General features: G+C 38.5%; 1 long non-coding RNA gene across 1 annotated transcript; it reads right to left on the reverse strand.

Moving 5' to 3' along the window:
- Positions 1–171: 171 nt before the first annotated feature.
- On the reverse strand, positions 172–10,624 carry LOC147557382 (uncharacterized). Its single transcript, XR_015234011.1, has 4 exons — positions 10,508–10,624; positions 9,878–9,999; positions 9,466–9,562; positions 172–389 (listed from the first exon to the last, which is right to left on the reverse strand). It is a non-coding gene; the product is annotated as an uncharacterized LOC147557382 (long non-coding RNA).
- Between the last annotated feature and the right edge of the window lie 4,386 nt (positions 10,625–15,010).

A 15,010-nucleotide genomic window follows, 5' to 3' on the forward strand; every position in this document is an offset into this window, starting at 1 on the left:
TGAAAACTGTCAATATAGAAGTGCATCATCTTGTAAGTGAGACCGGTTCATATGCTTTCACGGTTATGAAGCTCTGAATAAACCAATGTAGATCCTGCAAAATGTAGGAGCTATTTAACAAACAGGCTGACCCTCAAGGTAGAAGTGAAGTCAGTGGAGACAGAATGTTACCTAATTTGAAGCTAAAAATACCCTTAGTCAGAGTCCTATCCATGTAAACACTGAACATAATATGATAAGTATCTCCATTTAATCATGTTCCCTCCTTATCCAGGCTTAAGACCGGCAACTACAAGTACGTAACTTGACTTCTGCTTAGTTTTCGGTTAAAGACATGTCTTGGTGATGAACAATCACATCGAGGCACTAGCCACGCACTTAATCCTAACCTGACATACAAAACAGAACTTATGAGCCCACGTATCATTCTACCAAGACACCTGAATTTTAAGGAATGAGAAACTTGTAACACGGGAAACAACTATGTATCAAGAACGGAGGACTTGACGATATAAACGAGAGAACCCAACCCAAACTCAGGCAAGGAATAATCAATGGACAACTAAAACCAACCCAGACTCAGGATATAAACAAGAGAAACCAACCCAAACTCAGCCTGTTTGAAAGAGTATTCAATGGACAACTCAGGATATATTCATTCAAAGTTAAAAAGAAAAGAGTAAGATAAGAACAAGTAGAAGTTTCAAAAAAAAATCTACTTTGGGGGCTCCATTATTGCAGGAAACTGAGTAATGTTAAATGGAAGTATATTATTTAAGTCTACAAGTTGCCGAATCAGAGACATTGGGTGTATGATGTCTGAGTTCTTTTTGTCACAAAGCAGATATTTGAACTCATAACGCCAGCATCCACCTCAGGGTGAACTATCGCCACTTAGGAAAGTCACCTTGAATCTTCCACCCAAGGGCATCAAAGAACATTCAATGTTGAACCATTGTTCAAGAGATCAACGGGATACCACATAAAGAAGTGACCTTTTTAGATGGAAACTATAACGAGGTAGCCAAGGTACATATTATCTGTACAACCAAATCAAGATCCCAGCAAACCAAGAAACTTCACCCTTTAGGTCAAGGATAAAGTAGAGAAGATGAAGTCAGATTGATGAAATAGTAGATAATCTTATACACGTTGAAACAACCCTATGGTGAGATGATGAAAATATAGTTCCTGTTATAGTCCCACTTCACTCACGAGAGTGTCTGAAGCCTAGGCTATAGGATGTACGCTCAAGCTTAGTAAGTGGCGAGGCCTTTTGGGGGGGGGGGGGGGGGGGGGGGCTCGTGGTGTAGGGATTTACACCCTTCTACTAGTGTTTATAGCGGAAATATGACATCTAATGTCTACACTAGTATTCCCAGGATCATATGCAAAACTAGTAATTAATCTAATGGAGATAGTAGATTACCTTAATCGCTTTTCCCTCGAACTAGTTGAATTGATTGAAGAAGACCAAGAGCTTCAAGTGTAGCTCCTCTACTTGGGACACGAGCAATCAATTTGATCTCCCACCTTGTTGTATAGCTAGTACACCAATGGTGGTTGGAAAAGAAGAACACCTTCTTCTTTGACTAGATTGATAGTAATGGGAATTAGCTCACTTTCTCCTCTCTACTTGATGTGGTAGAGTAAGAAAGCTTAGAGAGAAATTCCACACCTTATTCTCTGCCCTAAGAGTGTTTATATAGAACCCTAATAAGAATCCACCTCCTTTTAGGTTTCCTAAAACACCCTTTAGAATAAGATTTAGGGAAATAGTCGAAAATAGCAACTATTGGTATTTTCTCAATTCCCTAAGGAGGAGGTGCCCAAACACCACGAAAATTGGCAGATATAATGTTTATTATATCAGAAACTAACCCTCCAAAATTCAGCCCAATCCGAGTCCTAGAAGTACCCGAACCGGTCTAGGCCCAAAAACCCTGTTTTTGGCCTTTTTGTACTATCTTTGCCTAATTCCTTTTTAGGCCTATGAGATATGTTTATGGGACACTCCCATGATTATATCTCACTCCCACTAGTCATATCCTAGATCAATTTGTCACTCTTATGTGTAACCCGTTGTAGGATCCGATCGAAGTTAGCCGCGAATTACTTCGTAATTCGACGATCGTAGTTGGTCTCTAGCTACAACTCTACGATCCCTAAATCAATCGGACTTGATGATCTTCCACATCAATTGTCCTATCCGACAAATTGTTCGCATTGTCACCTTGGTCGAAGGACATCTCCTTCAACTCCTTCAGACTCCCACTTGGACTTAGAACAAGTGCAATGCCTCGATTCCCGTGTCAATTTAGTATCCCATCTGATACGTCACGTCATTCAGACTTTCTTGATATCCGAGTACAACTGTAAAAGACAAACGATTAACTTTAATCCGTTTGAGCGCGGCCACGCATTTTCAGTTGCTACTCATCAAGTGGCCTTGAGACACTTTGTACCTAATGTGATTAGGGTGACACAATCCATTCTTGCGCTCCCACTTAACTTCATGTCTATCCTGTCCTTCCCAGTATCCGTCTTTATAACCTCCTTTTACGGCGCGGCGTTTAACGGAACCAAAGTCGGGCATTCCTTACATAAGATGAGTGGAGCACTCATGTTTTGAGGAATCTCTCCAATTGTCTTTATGAGAAGTATTGACGTTCATCACGAATGATGTACTTCTCATTTGAGGGTTATCCAGTGTATAAACCTTTTATACACCCACGTAGTCGAATAGAATATACTATTCCTATAGCCCATGAAACTGCGCTAACCCATCGACTCCCGTGCTAGTCTTCGTGAGTCATTGTTGTCCATGCAATGACCTGGACCAGGGATTTTTGATAATAAATATTCCAAGTTCACTTAATAGGGTTTCATTCATCAGATCACGTATCTGACAAACCTATTCGGAACATTTTATTATCGATGGACTGTCGTTTAAACACTAAACCAAGTTTAGACGACTGGTGAAATAATTCTTATTATTTCTGATAACGAGAGTTGTAAATCTGAGCCTCTTCCGTAAAACTCCTTTTACCCACTCAGTTTTACTTGTTGAGGTTTAAAATTACACCTCATGCCTTAGACTGTGTATGAATCTCATACTATGTCTTAGGTGACAGTTTAGTTTGACTACCGTGGTAGTCGGTTTTAAACTTTGCTTATTATCAATTAATTTGAAGATTACTATCTTCAACCTTGATAATATCTAGTAATCTTTACTAGAGTTAAGGCCTTTAATTCTTTGTGTAGTATTTGCAACAGTTCCCGGCTTAAAACACTTTTAGCCTACTTTCCTTCCATGTCTGGAAGTTTGCTACGATGACATGTTCAACTTTGTACTACTTCATCCTTTAGCCTTCTTGGATGTACTAAGTAGTGTTTCGGTTTTCCAATCCGAATTCGGATGTTTAAATGCTAATCATGTCCAACATGATTGACTTTATGTTTTCGAACATAAATGTCTCTCTCATGCGTGCTAGCTCATCGGTGTCTTTTAGACTCCGAGTTTTGCAACGCCCTCTGTCATGAGTTTTTGGGTCGAAATTCTTTTAGACTTTCCGAGTCTTAGATTTTCTGTTTCGGATCTCAAGCATCTCAGCGTACTGAGTCTCTCTAATCCTATCATCCTTTTGATCTATGCTTATAGATCTTCAGATGCCCAAAATGGCATTTTATCCTTTTGTGTGTGGTCCTTTATTGAGTCAGTTCGTTACTGTTATACAACACCTTATGTCGTACTCAATCTTTTGTATGTACTCTGCATACGGACCCGGAAGGTTTGTTTACTCCCACTTACCTTCTTGAAACTCGTGATTCAAGATTTTCTTCATTCTCCAGGAATCAAATTTCTCTGATTGCCTTTTGAATCGAAGATTCTAAGTCTTGCGTGCTTTTAATCCGTCGATAGATTTCTGAAGCATGCTTGTGGACATAACTTGATTGGAAGAATCTTTATTCTTCTTGTCTCGTTTCGGGAAACACGAATGTTTCCATCCTTCTCAGTTTTCTATTTTGGAAAACCAATTTAGGTCTTTTGTTGACTTAAATTATCAAGCTTCATGTCTTGACGAGATATGGATTCCACGATGATTTTGGGTTCTAGCCAAAATCTAGAGTCAGTTTCCGTTTCTGCGCAGGTCTTTTATCTCTTCAGAAATATCCTTTATTTTCTGAGTCTTTGAGATTTGACCTTTTAGGGCTTTTGAACAACAATTTGGAATTTTCTCAATTACTTTAAGATATTCCTTTAGAGACACTTTCACTTGTTTTGAGAGTTCTCCGGCGAATGACATTCGCTTTTGTGCGGTGGGTTTATAAGATCATGTCTTTAACCTTTCCTTTTCCGAGGAGCCGCAGTTTGTTGCTCTTGGTCGACTTTAATCGTCTTGTACAAGTTTCATGATTGTTCTTCATGACCCTCCATGATTTTTCTCATGATCGAATTAAATCGACTTGTACTTTTCTCCCACTTATTCTTTTAATAATTAGTGTTTTCTCCCAGACTACTAGGTTTGCTAATTATTAGAAGAATACTATCATGAGCAACAAACACTTTGTTCTCTTGATTAGTTATGGAAGAAGCCCAAATTTCTTTTAAAAGAAATTGCGTCAGATATTAGCTAGTTTTGTAATGCTTTTACAAGCTTAGCTGTTAGACGGAATTTTGGTAGTTTTGTGAGAAGCTATGTCTAGACTAAATGGATTTTGGAGGATAGAGTTTGATTCGTGTTCTTCATCTTAATCCTTTTGGACACTCCAAATATGGATAGGTTAGAAGTACGTTTGAAGATCAATCTCTGTTTTTGACTCAAGGCTTTCTTTCTTGTCAGTTTGATTCATGTTTTGGTTATAGTGGACTTGTTGTCCTCATCCCTTTCGATTGGGATGAACCTATCTTATAGGTTTTTGACCAAGTTTAGAATCTTTTGGTATAGTTTGTTAAACTTAGCACTTATTAACATCTCAATTTAGAAATAAAATTCTTTATTGATTCTCCATAATACTTAGTACAGAGATGATGTTAAAAAACTAGAAAACGATTAATCTAGAATAGTGCCTAAAGTAGACTTCGATCCCTTTCAGCATCCTTAGCAGTCGAGGCTTCTGCTCCCTCTTGGATCTTGTCTTCCTTAGCCAAATACTCAATTCCCAGCTGCGCCTGTACATTCACAATGAAAGGGCAATTTTAGGTATTACATACCATAATTTGGGAATTTTACAGTATTTGATAAGTTAACTGTTTATACCTGAATTGGAAGCTACTGCTCCATTCTTTTTGTCCTCCAAGAACTTAGGGCAGTTTCTTTTCCAGTGGCCTATGCCACTGCAGTAGAAACATCTTGACGTAGATTGAATACCTTTGTTTTGAGGTTTAGCAATACGTTTGCCTTTTCCTTTTAACGCGGGTTTCTTCTTCTGCCTCTTGTTCTCTTGAGCCACAAGAATCTTGTTCTTTGGCTCCAAGTCCATTGTTAGTCGTTCTGCTGCCTGAAGCATTGCATCAAGTTCCTCTAAAGGCTTGTTCCATCCATTCATCGCATATTCCATCTTAAATAGATTGAACCCTTCATGAAGTGAATAGAGGATCATGTCATTAGCCGCCGATTGGCTAACAGGAGAACCCAGCTCTTCTAGTTTAGCAAAGAGTTCTATCATTTGCCGAACATGAGGACCTACTGGTTTTCCTTTCTCGAGGCGCAGACGCAATAATTTACTGGTTGTATCAAACCTCTCCACTCTCGCTTTGCTTCGGATTGAATCCTCAGTTTTCGGAGTGATGGAGGGGACTTCCATGTTCAGAGGTTTCTCGTTAAGAGTAGCCTCCATGGCTGATAACAATCGAGAAGTCATTGATTCTGGTTCTGCCCTCTTTTGATCATCCTCTTGATGCTCTATTTCCTTAGCAGTCAAAAAATCCAAAAATGGATAGTCTGAGACATTTAGCTTGTTTTTAAACTCTCCATCCAATATTTGAAGTATCTCCCGATTCCTTCCTTCATGGATGTTTTCGTTTAACACCTTCCTTAGGTATGTTCCAAGGTCGAACTTGTTTCCTTGTGTCATCTTTAAAACTACATAAAGTAATGGCAAAGTTTTAAAACTCGTTATCGTTTTTGAAAAACATTAGTTTTCCCACATTATTCAATATAAAATCGTCCCCGATTGAATAAGTGATTCCAAGACCCCAGTTCTTCGAAGTAAAGCGGACGAAGGCCCTACCCTTTGACTCCGTCGTTCCGGGTGAGCGAACTACTTCACTGATCATACCTTATGACTCTTGGTTGATAGATTTCATTAATGAATGACTAATCTATCCTTTTGCCTCGAGTATCCAAGACTCTCTTGCTGATCTCGTTGAGTAGAACCATTTAGACGTGTAGGCCTCTTCTATAGACCTACCCGCATTGTCCCGAGGTAGAGGAGGTACTCTGCGAAGGCCGACCCACCTTCCTCGAACAAGGGCGCAACGAGTGTCTTAATCTGGATAGGCGATTACTCAAGATTACTTTTGGGGACTTTTACGCTAGTCTGGCGTTTGTTATAGTGAACTATTTAGCCTAACCAACATCCACGACATAAAGCGTAAATAAGTAAGTAAATGCGCGCGAGAAAGTAAATCAAGCAGACATGGATCCCAGTATGGCCCCTAACCTAGAAGATCTAATCACCCATGGTTTTCTTCTTGTTTCGCCTTTTGGTTCGTCTTAGATCACCATCTTTGAACCTCCATTGATTTCTCCTACTCGCCTTTGGATTTCATCCTCGAGTTTCTTCAATGGACTCATAGACCCTAAACTCTAATTACAAGACTCTAACGATTCGCAGATCGTATAAACTTGAAATTAAAATTAATTACAAAGCATGCACCCATCCGTGCTTAAAACAAGAATAAAGAAATAAATCTATGGCCATACTAGTTTCCCGCATTCACATCACATGCAATCATATAATATATCAAGGCTAAGAATTATATATGCATGATTATCTTGGGAGATACTTTTGTTGACATCACATGTCACATTACGGACCTTAAGTCTAAATTCGAAGAATTCTACTAGTGGTGCTTTCCGGTTTTATCTTTTATGATTTCTAAAATCATCTTTAAGAAAAACTCCGTTTTGGGCTCGAGAAAGCCCGGGTCAATTTCGGAAAAAATATTGGTTCGATTCTTAATGATTTCATAAATCAATTTAAAGAGAAATCCGTTTTGGGCTATTGGATGGCCCGGATTGATTTTGGAATTATTTGGTTGGAATCGGAAAAATTTTTGGCAAAAACACCCACTCGAATGATGGTCCCTTTTCGTGGTCCGAAAAGCCTCGAAAAAGCCCGGGACAAGTCCTAGACAAGTCCCGGCCCAAGCCCAAAAAGGGCTCGGACAAGGTCCGGACATAGCACGGCCCATAGGGCCGGCATGTCCTGGCCGAGGCCTATCAAGGCCTGGTCTCGTCCTGGCCGGAGCCAGGACGCTAGTCCATGTACCAGACGCGTCCTAGACGTGTCTGGTACTGGACCGGACCAGCACTAGGTGTCTCGGACTAGTCCGAGACACCCAGAACCTCCCAGACGCGTCTCCAAGACGCGTCTCCAAGACGCGTCTCCAAGACGCGTCTGGTCGAGTGCTCTGGACGCGTCCTAGACGCGTCCAGGAAGCTCCTTCGCAGCTGCTGGTCGCGTCTTCAAGACGCGTCCTTAGTAGCTGCTCTGGACGCGTCTCAAAGACGCGTCCAGAAGCTTCTGTCGCAGCTGCTGGTCGCGTCTTCAAGACGCGTCTCAGCAGCTGCTCTGGAATTTTTGAAATTCCTTTTAGAACACTTCTAAAAAAAATTTAAAACTTTTAGAAACTTTTAAATTTTTCCAAATTTGTTTTGAGAGCTTCCTAAAGTCAAAACTACTCTTTTTAGAACACTTCTAAAATTCTAAAATTCCAAAATTTTGTTTTTCAAAAGTTTCCAAAACTTAAAAACAACTCTTAATCAAACCAATTTTGGATCAAAATCTAGGTTTTTGAAATTTTTCAAAGAACAATTTTGAAATCAATTTTGAAAAATCTTTGAATCCAATTCAAAATTAATCAAATTTTATGTTTTAAAATCTTTTAAACATAACTATCAATTTAATCAAGCATGGATTAGTTTGAAATTCAATCAAATTGAGACTTTTAAAACACTTTTAATCATCAATGTGATTCTCAATTTGAAAATTTATTGAATCCTATCAAATTATGAGTTAAAATACCTTTTAAAACACCTTTTAAAATACTTTTATAAACTCAATTTTCAAACTATCAAGCATATTAATTAGTTCGATTCTTAGCAAAAACTAGTTAATGGCAAGAGGCTCTGACGCCACTGTAGGGATTTACACCCTTCTACTAGTGTTTATAGCGGAAACATGACATCTAATGTCTACACTAGTATTCCCATGATCATATGCAAAACTAGTAATTAATCTAATGGAGATAGTAGATTACCTTAATCGCTTTTCCCTCGAACTAGTTGAATTGATTGAAGAAGACCAAGAGCTTCAAGTGTAGCTCCTCTACTTGGGACACGAGCAATCAATTTGATCTCCCACCTTGTTGTATAGCTAGTACACCAATGGTGGTTGGAAAAGAAGAACACCTTCTTCTTTGACTAGATTGATAGTAATGGGAATTAGCTCACTTTCTCCTCTCTACTTGATGTGGTAGAGTAAGAAAGCTTAGAGAGAAATTCCACACCTTATTCTCTGCCCTAAGAGTATTTATATAGAACCCTAATAAGAATCCACCTCCTTTTAGGTTTCCTAAAACACCCTTTAGAATAAGATTTAGGGAAATAGTCGAAAATAGCAACTATTGGTATTTTCTCAATTCCCTAAGGAGGAGGTGCCCAAACACCACGAAAATTGGCAGATATAATGTTTATTATATCAGCAACTAACCCTCCAAAATTCAGCCCAATCCGAGTCCTAGAAGTACCCGAACCGGTCTAGGCCCAAAAACCCTGTTTTTGGCCTTTTTGTACTATCTTTGCCTAATTCCTTTTTAGGCCTATGAGATATGTTTATGGGACACTCCCATGATTATATCTCACTCCCACTAGTCACATCCTAGATCAATTTGTCACTCTTATGTGTAACCCGTTGTAGGATCCGATCGAAGTTAGCCGCGAATTACTTCGTAATTCGACGATCGTAGTTGGTCTCTAGCTACAACTCTACGATCCCTAAATCAATCGGACTTGATGATCTTCCACATCAATTGTCCTATCCGACAAATTGTTCGCATTGTCACCTTGGTCGAAGGACATCTCCTTCAACTCCTTCACGTGGAGCCTTCGCCAGGAAGCCTCAAGCATGACACTTCACTACAGAGGCAGGAAGGATCTATAACGGAAATGTTAACTTTTAAAGAACGACATATAAAAACTGAAAAAACGATTGGAGAAATAAAATTTGAAACATTACCAAAACTATCCCAGAAGTAACTTGTTTTCAGTTTAATGCAGAATTCTAGCACCCCCTTCTTCCACAATGACCTCTGCTCACAAAAACTCCAAATAGTCTGATAAGGATCATGCACAAATACGAGGAAGTATTATTAAACAAGGAATGGAATTTCGATAGGCATTGAAATTGAAAAGATCCAGTCATTTCGGCCGAAATATTTTGAAATTTCATTACTTGTTCTTAACAGGATACCATTAATATGAAAAATGAAGCAGAGTCAGGAGATTTACCGCAATGAAGAAAACAACAGATGCAAAAAATACATATAAAAAGTGACAAATTAGAAACATTTTAATGTGAGAATATTTGCTTGAAAGATGATTGGAAATTAGAAGTTGGAGGATGGTACTCACAAATACAAATTAACCACCTTAGGTTTCCACATTTCGACATTTAATTTGAGTGTCTTGGTGGAATCTTCTATATTAACCAGCAATCATCCCCTGTTCCTCGCATGCAACAGTAACGGATCTAAGGCAAGGGCCAAGTAGCCTGACGGAAAATCAAGGAACAGGAACAGTAAGATGAGAACATGTAGAATCCAAAAGGCAAACTCCAACAATTGAACTAGAACATAATCATCTGAATTGCAAATACATGCTCGCAGCAATAACAATCTGAAAACGCCGATGTTTAAAAAATCCCTTTCCTGCCTCAAGGCCCTCGAGGAGGTTTGCTCCCAAAAAGTGACCTTGAGGCGTGTGCCTCGACGCGCACAAGGCGTACACTAATTCTCGATGTAACCCATAGTAAACGCAATAAAACATCAAGAAAGAGAAATGTCAACATCAATAGTTCAACTTCAAACAATCAGCAGAAAAGCAGAGAGATGAAACTCCAATATACTGATCATACCGGGTGAATGCTCACTGCACGAAGGACTACTACTCCCAGGACCCGTAATAAGATGAGAATAGCTACTGTCACCTTAAACTCAGCAAGTGTGCATATACAGGAAACCATTGAGAAACGATACTACTTAATCAAAAGCAGAATATACCTTCAAAATGATTGGACCAATAAAATAACACATGCAAACAACTGAATCATTCCCTCCTTTTCCAGGATTGGGACCAACAACCACAAGTTCATTGCTTGGTATCTGCAGAGTTAAAATTGGTTGTCAGAGAGGTAATATCAAATGGCTTAGTTATACCAAGCTCGTACTGAAGAACCAGCATGGCATATAATCCCAACTCCTAACTTGACAAACACAACATAATCCATACACCAAAACTGAAACAAATAATTAAATTTCAAATCTTGCCAAATAAATATCCGGAGTTCTTGTCAATTGCGACTTGAAATAACCAATGACAGAAAAACTAATTGATATCGGATACAAACAAAGAAAAGACGCATATGTCCCTGAAGGTAATAGCTAACTCCAGGAGTAACAAACTCGAAAATAAAGCATGTTATCATACAAACAAGAACTAGTCCCATGAAGTATTTCCATGGCAAAAGTAAAAGAATATGTCTAACACTAGGAGCATTTAAGAGAGACAACACATCACTAAGATAAGATGAGGACGAATTCCTAAAGCAAACTCTCATCAAGCAAATTGTCTCACAGCCTCAATAACATATCCACTAGCACCTCCAAGAGGTAAAAAAGGAAACCACCAAGGAAACAAGGGTGAAGGACACAAGTTATTATTAATGAGCCAGCCAAAACTGGAGCAGAAACCAGCCTGCAAATACTCAATAGTAAAACCGCAAATCCACTAAAACTGACAACTGATCAGCACATTTCTTCAAAAAGAGGACAAAAAACTCAAGAACAACAGAGCCTTTTCCTGCTAGAAAAAACAAGCCTGCATATGCAACAATAGTAGTTACAATACACCCACGAACTGTGCATGGAGAAGAGATACACCCAACTATCCTCTTCTCCTCAAGAAGTGATACAAATAGAAATTTGTGGTTGTCCAATTATGCACCCTTAAAATAGTAATAGGAAGGTGTATGTTCAATGCTGAATATACAGGTGCCACACACAAGAAGATAATAGCAATTAAGAACTGAAACCCGTCGTTGTAGGGAAGCCGATTCTCCAACTTAAATACTAAATCCTCTAAAACAACCAATGCAACCATAATAGTATTTCAAACATTCAAAGGAATGAGTAGGAAAGCCCAAAAAGATTTTAAGCAAACCCAGAGATCTGCAGAGCATATGAACTCAAAAGGTTTTCACTTTCCCACTTCAGGTAATGAACTAAGTGCGGAGAGCAACAATCGCCATATGACTCTTAAAGAAATGAGTAGGATCCAGCCCGAATGTTGGATATGGAATGCAGACGTCCAACTAACATATCCTGGAAATAATTTGATGCAACTATAAACAAAATGTTTGTATCCCCTATAGTAAATGTAACTTCTACGAGTTGGTCTAGAATACCCCCTTGAAGAAGAAACCAGTGCATAACTAACACCTTCATAAACCACATAAGGGACAAGACTCTACAGAACAATAGAAGATAGGAAAACCCCCTCGTTTCACAAAACAAGGTAATGCCTCCCTGAAGAGAGTCCAATCCTCACATCCCTGGAAAATCAAATGAATTTTGCACACTATCATATTCCTTTAACATGGATAAAACTTAAAGAAGCGAGTTAAGAAATAGAACACCCCCTTCCAAGATGAACTCATCGGGAATTGAAAAGGATTAAATTTAGAGGCAAATTCAATATGGCAGCTCGTCAAAGAGGTCTCCTTTAGAAAATCACTCGTCCTAAAAGCCAAAAAAAATAACACAATGCAGGATTGCACATGTTAGGGCGTAAAAAGATGTAGCAAGATCTTGAAATATCGCACACTAGAAACCAGATAAGTAATTTAAGTACTATTTTCCCGAGGCCCATGAGAAACACATGTCCAGCTGATCTACGGATATTGCGTATTCCTGAGTATTACATAGATTAAACATCACCGATATAAATAGGTAAACCCTCATAGAGAAAGATATACAAACGACAAGAAAGAGTCCTATGCAATCTATGGAAAATAGGATAACCCCCGTGAGAGCAAATCAAATCACGTCTGCTTGGAGTAAAGCCAATTCATAGATCCCTGGGAACAAAAAACAAATTAAGTTTGCATGCTTCTGTTAATATTCCTCCAACACGGATAAAAGCTAAAGCAAGTTAAGACAGACCCCTTCAAATACATCACAATAAACACCTCAGAGTTGACCAGCTAAAAAGACCTAACCACAAATATAAACATCGCATGAACGCATATCAAAATCCAGTGCCTTCACCTTGGAATGCGGGAGGAACAGGAATAGATATTCCATCAGAAGTTACCAAGTTTTAATGTAAAAGATTCCCTGAAGAAGTAAGAAATGAGAGGAAAGCGTTAAACTAGACAACCCCCTTTAGAGGAATGAACAAAGCCCAATCTTCCTCATAATAACGAAATTGACTTCCCTTTAGAACATTGTTATAATTATCGTATTGTATATTTCAGTATTTAACAATGAACTAACATACATATAATGCATTACAAGAGCTAGACTCCCTGCACGTAAAGATTTCCGTTTTTAATGCCAATAATTTTGGCGCCAACTAGAGAAACAACAAGTACTTCCAAGACATTCTCAAGTTTGAAATCCAGGTTGAAATATACAGATGACCAAGATGTCCAGAAGTTACACGAGAGCAGCCATACGCCCATACCCATTAACACGAACTGATGCCTAAAGCATCTGTAAAGAAAAAACCAATCGAGAATAGATTCCAGATAAACAGACTGAAAAACTAGATGTCCTGAAGTTACGCGAGAGCAGCCATACGCCCATACCCGTTAACACGAACCAATGCCTAAGCGTCTGTAAAGAAAAAACCAATCGAGAATAGGTTCCGAATAAACAAACTGAAAAACTAAATATGTTTAATTTCTGTACCGACATGTCTGATACATCGACAAACCGATCTTACTGTTCACTCGAAAGCTTCCTTGGAAATCACACAGCTGGAGATCAATTAGAAGAATATAAATCTCCGCTCCCCCCTGAAAATCCAATCAATAAACTATGATCGGTTTAAACAACCAGCACAGCAAGTATTGAAGGCGACCCTGATGTGATTGGTTTGAACAACTATCGACACTGCAAAAGCAATCACTTGATCAAAAATGAAAATCAAACTCATATTATACTACGCCTAATCGGAAAAACGAAGTAACTACAAAACCCTAGATTGGTCTAAAAGAAAAAAAATGGCACTGTCATATTTTACAAGAAGCATGGAAGAGATATCCTCCACTAGAAGATAACTTCCAGTGAAACAACCAATTAAACAAGAAAAACAGATTTTAGAGAGGAAGTTCAAGTGTTACTATTTTTCACCAGGAGATGATTCGATTTTAGTAGCTAACACCCCATAATGCTGTCCCAATGATAAGTGAAGGAATCCCAATTGGTCAAAAATTGATCGGTTTAAACAACCAGCACAGCAAGTATTGAAGGCAATCCTGATGTGATTGGTTTGAATAATTATCGACTCTGGAGTAAGTGTCCAACCCCTACAAAGCAACCAACCAAAGATGAAGTACAACACATGTACACCGAATACAACCAAACAACTACAAGAAAGAAAAACTTTATAGGTATTCTCCAAATGAAATCTAGACAGAAAACTGATTTGTGCACATTGAACTTGAGATGGGATCCCCATTTAAAAAGATAAATTGCCTCCTCTATACACCAACGTTGTCCTAGAATACCAACACCAAAGAAAAGGTCCACGCGACAGGTTGGCGACGAAATTGTTAGAGAACAAAAGAAATTTAAATGGTATTATTCTCCCGAAGAAGGCCACAAGCGAAAGAAAGAAACTAATTTTTGAAAATCGTAGATTTCTGAAAACTATTTGGATACATAATAAGGTATTGAGACTAAACTAGATCACGTCTTCTAAGAGTTGGTCCAAGGTGCAAACCTCTGCAAAAAAATCAGTTGATTTGCTTCCGTTATTTATAGTTTTTTCTAGCAAGGATGAAAATCAAATAATCAAATAATCAAATGAGTACTTTAACCCATCGCCTCTCTAACTTTAACATGGCCCGAATAAGACTAGCCGCCCCGTCGCAAAGATCCCTGAGAAAAAGAACAAAAAAAAAAGTTCATCAATTCGAGAAGATATGTAGAACAAGAGAGTTCTTAAGAGGCAAATTGACTTGGACCTCAGACAGGAAAATATGTTCTTATAAAACAAATTAACGTCTCCTCATAACACCAGGCAAAACATGGAGTTCGTCACATGTTAAGGAATGAAAAGATAAAGCAAGATCCTTAAAATATAGCATGCTAAAACAGAAAAGAAAATTTAATAGTGTATTTTTTTCCCCAGGGACATCAGAAAAACATGGAAAGTCGGTCTTTGGGTATGGGATACTCTTGTGATGTATTAACATTTGATGTTGTGTATCTAGAGAGTACACCCTCACATAGAGTTATACACGTTCAATGACAAAGAAGAACATTGTTGGATCGATG

The sequence above is a fragment of the Eschscholzia californica genome, unplaced genomic scaffold (genome assembly GCF_041429995.1).
Source record: "Eschscholzia californica isolate CP2 unplaced genomic scaffold, dmEscCali1.0.p SCAF_2, whole genome shotgun sequence".
Taxonomy (NCBI): Eukaryota; Viridiplantae; Streptophyta; class Magnoliopsida; order Ranunculales; family Papaveraceae; genus Eschscholzia; species Eschscholzia californica.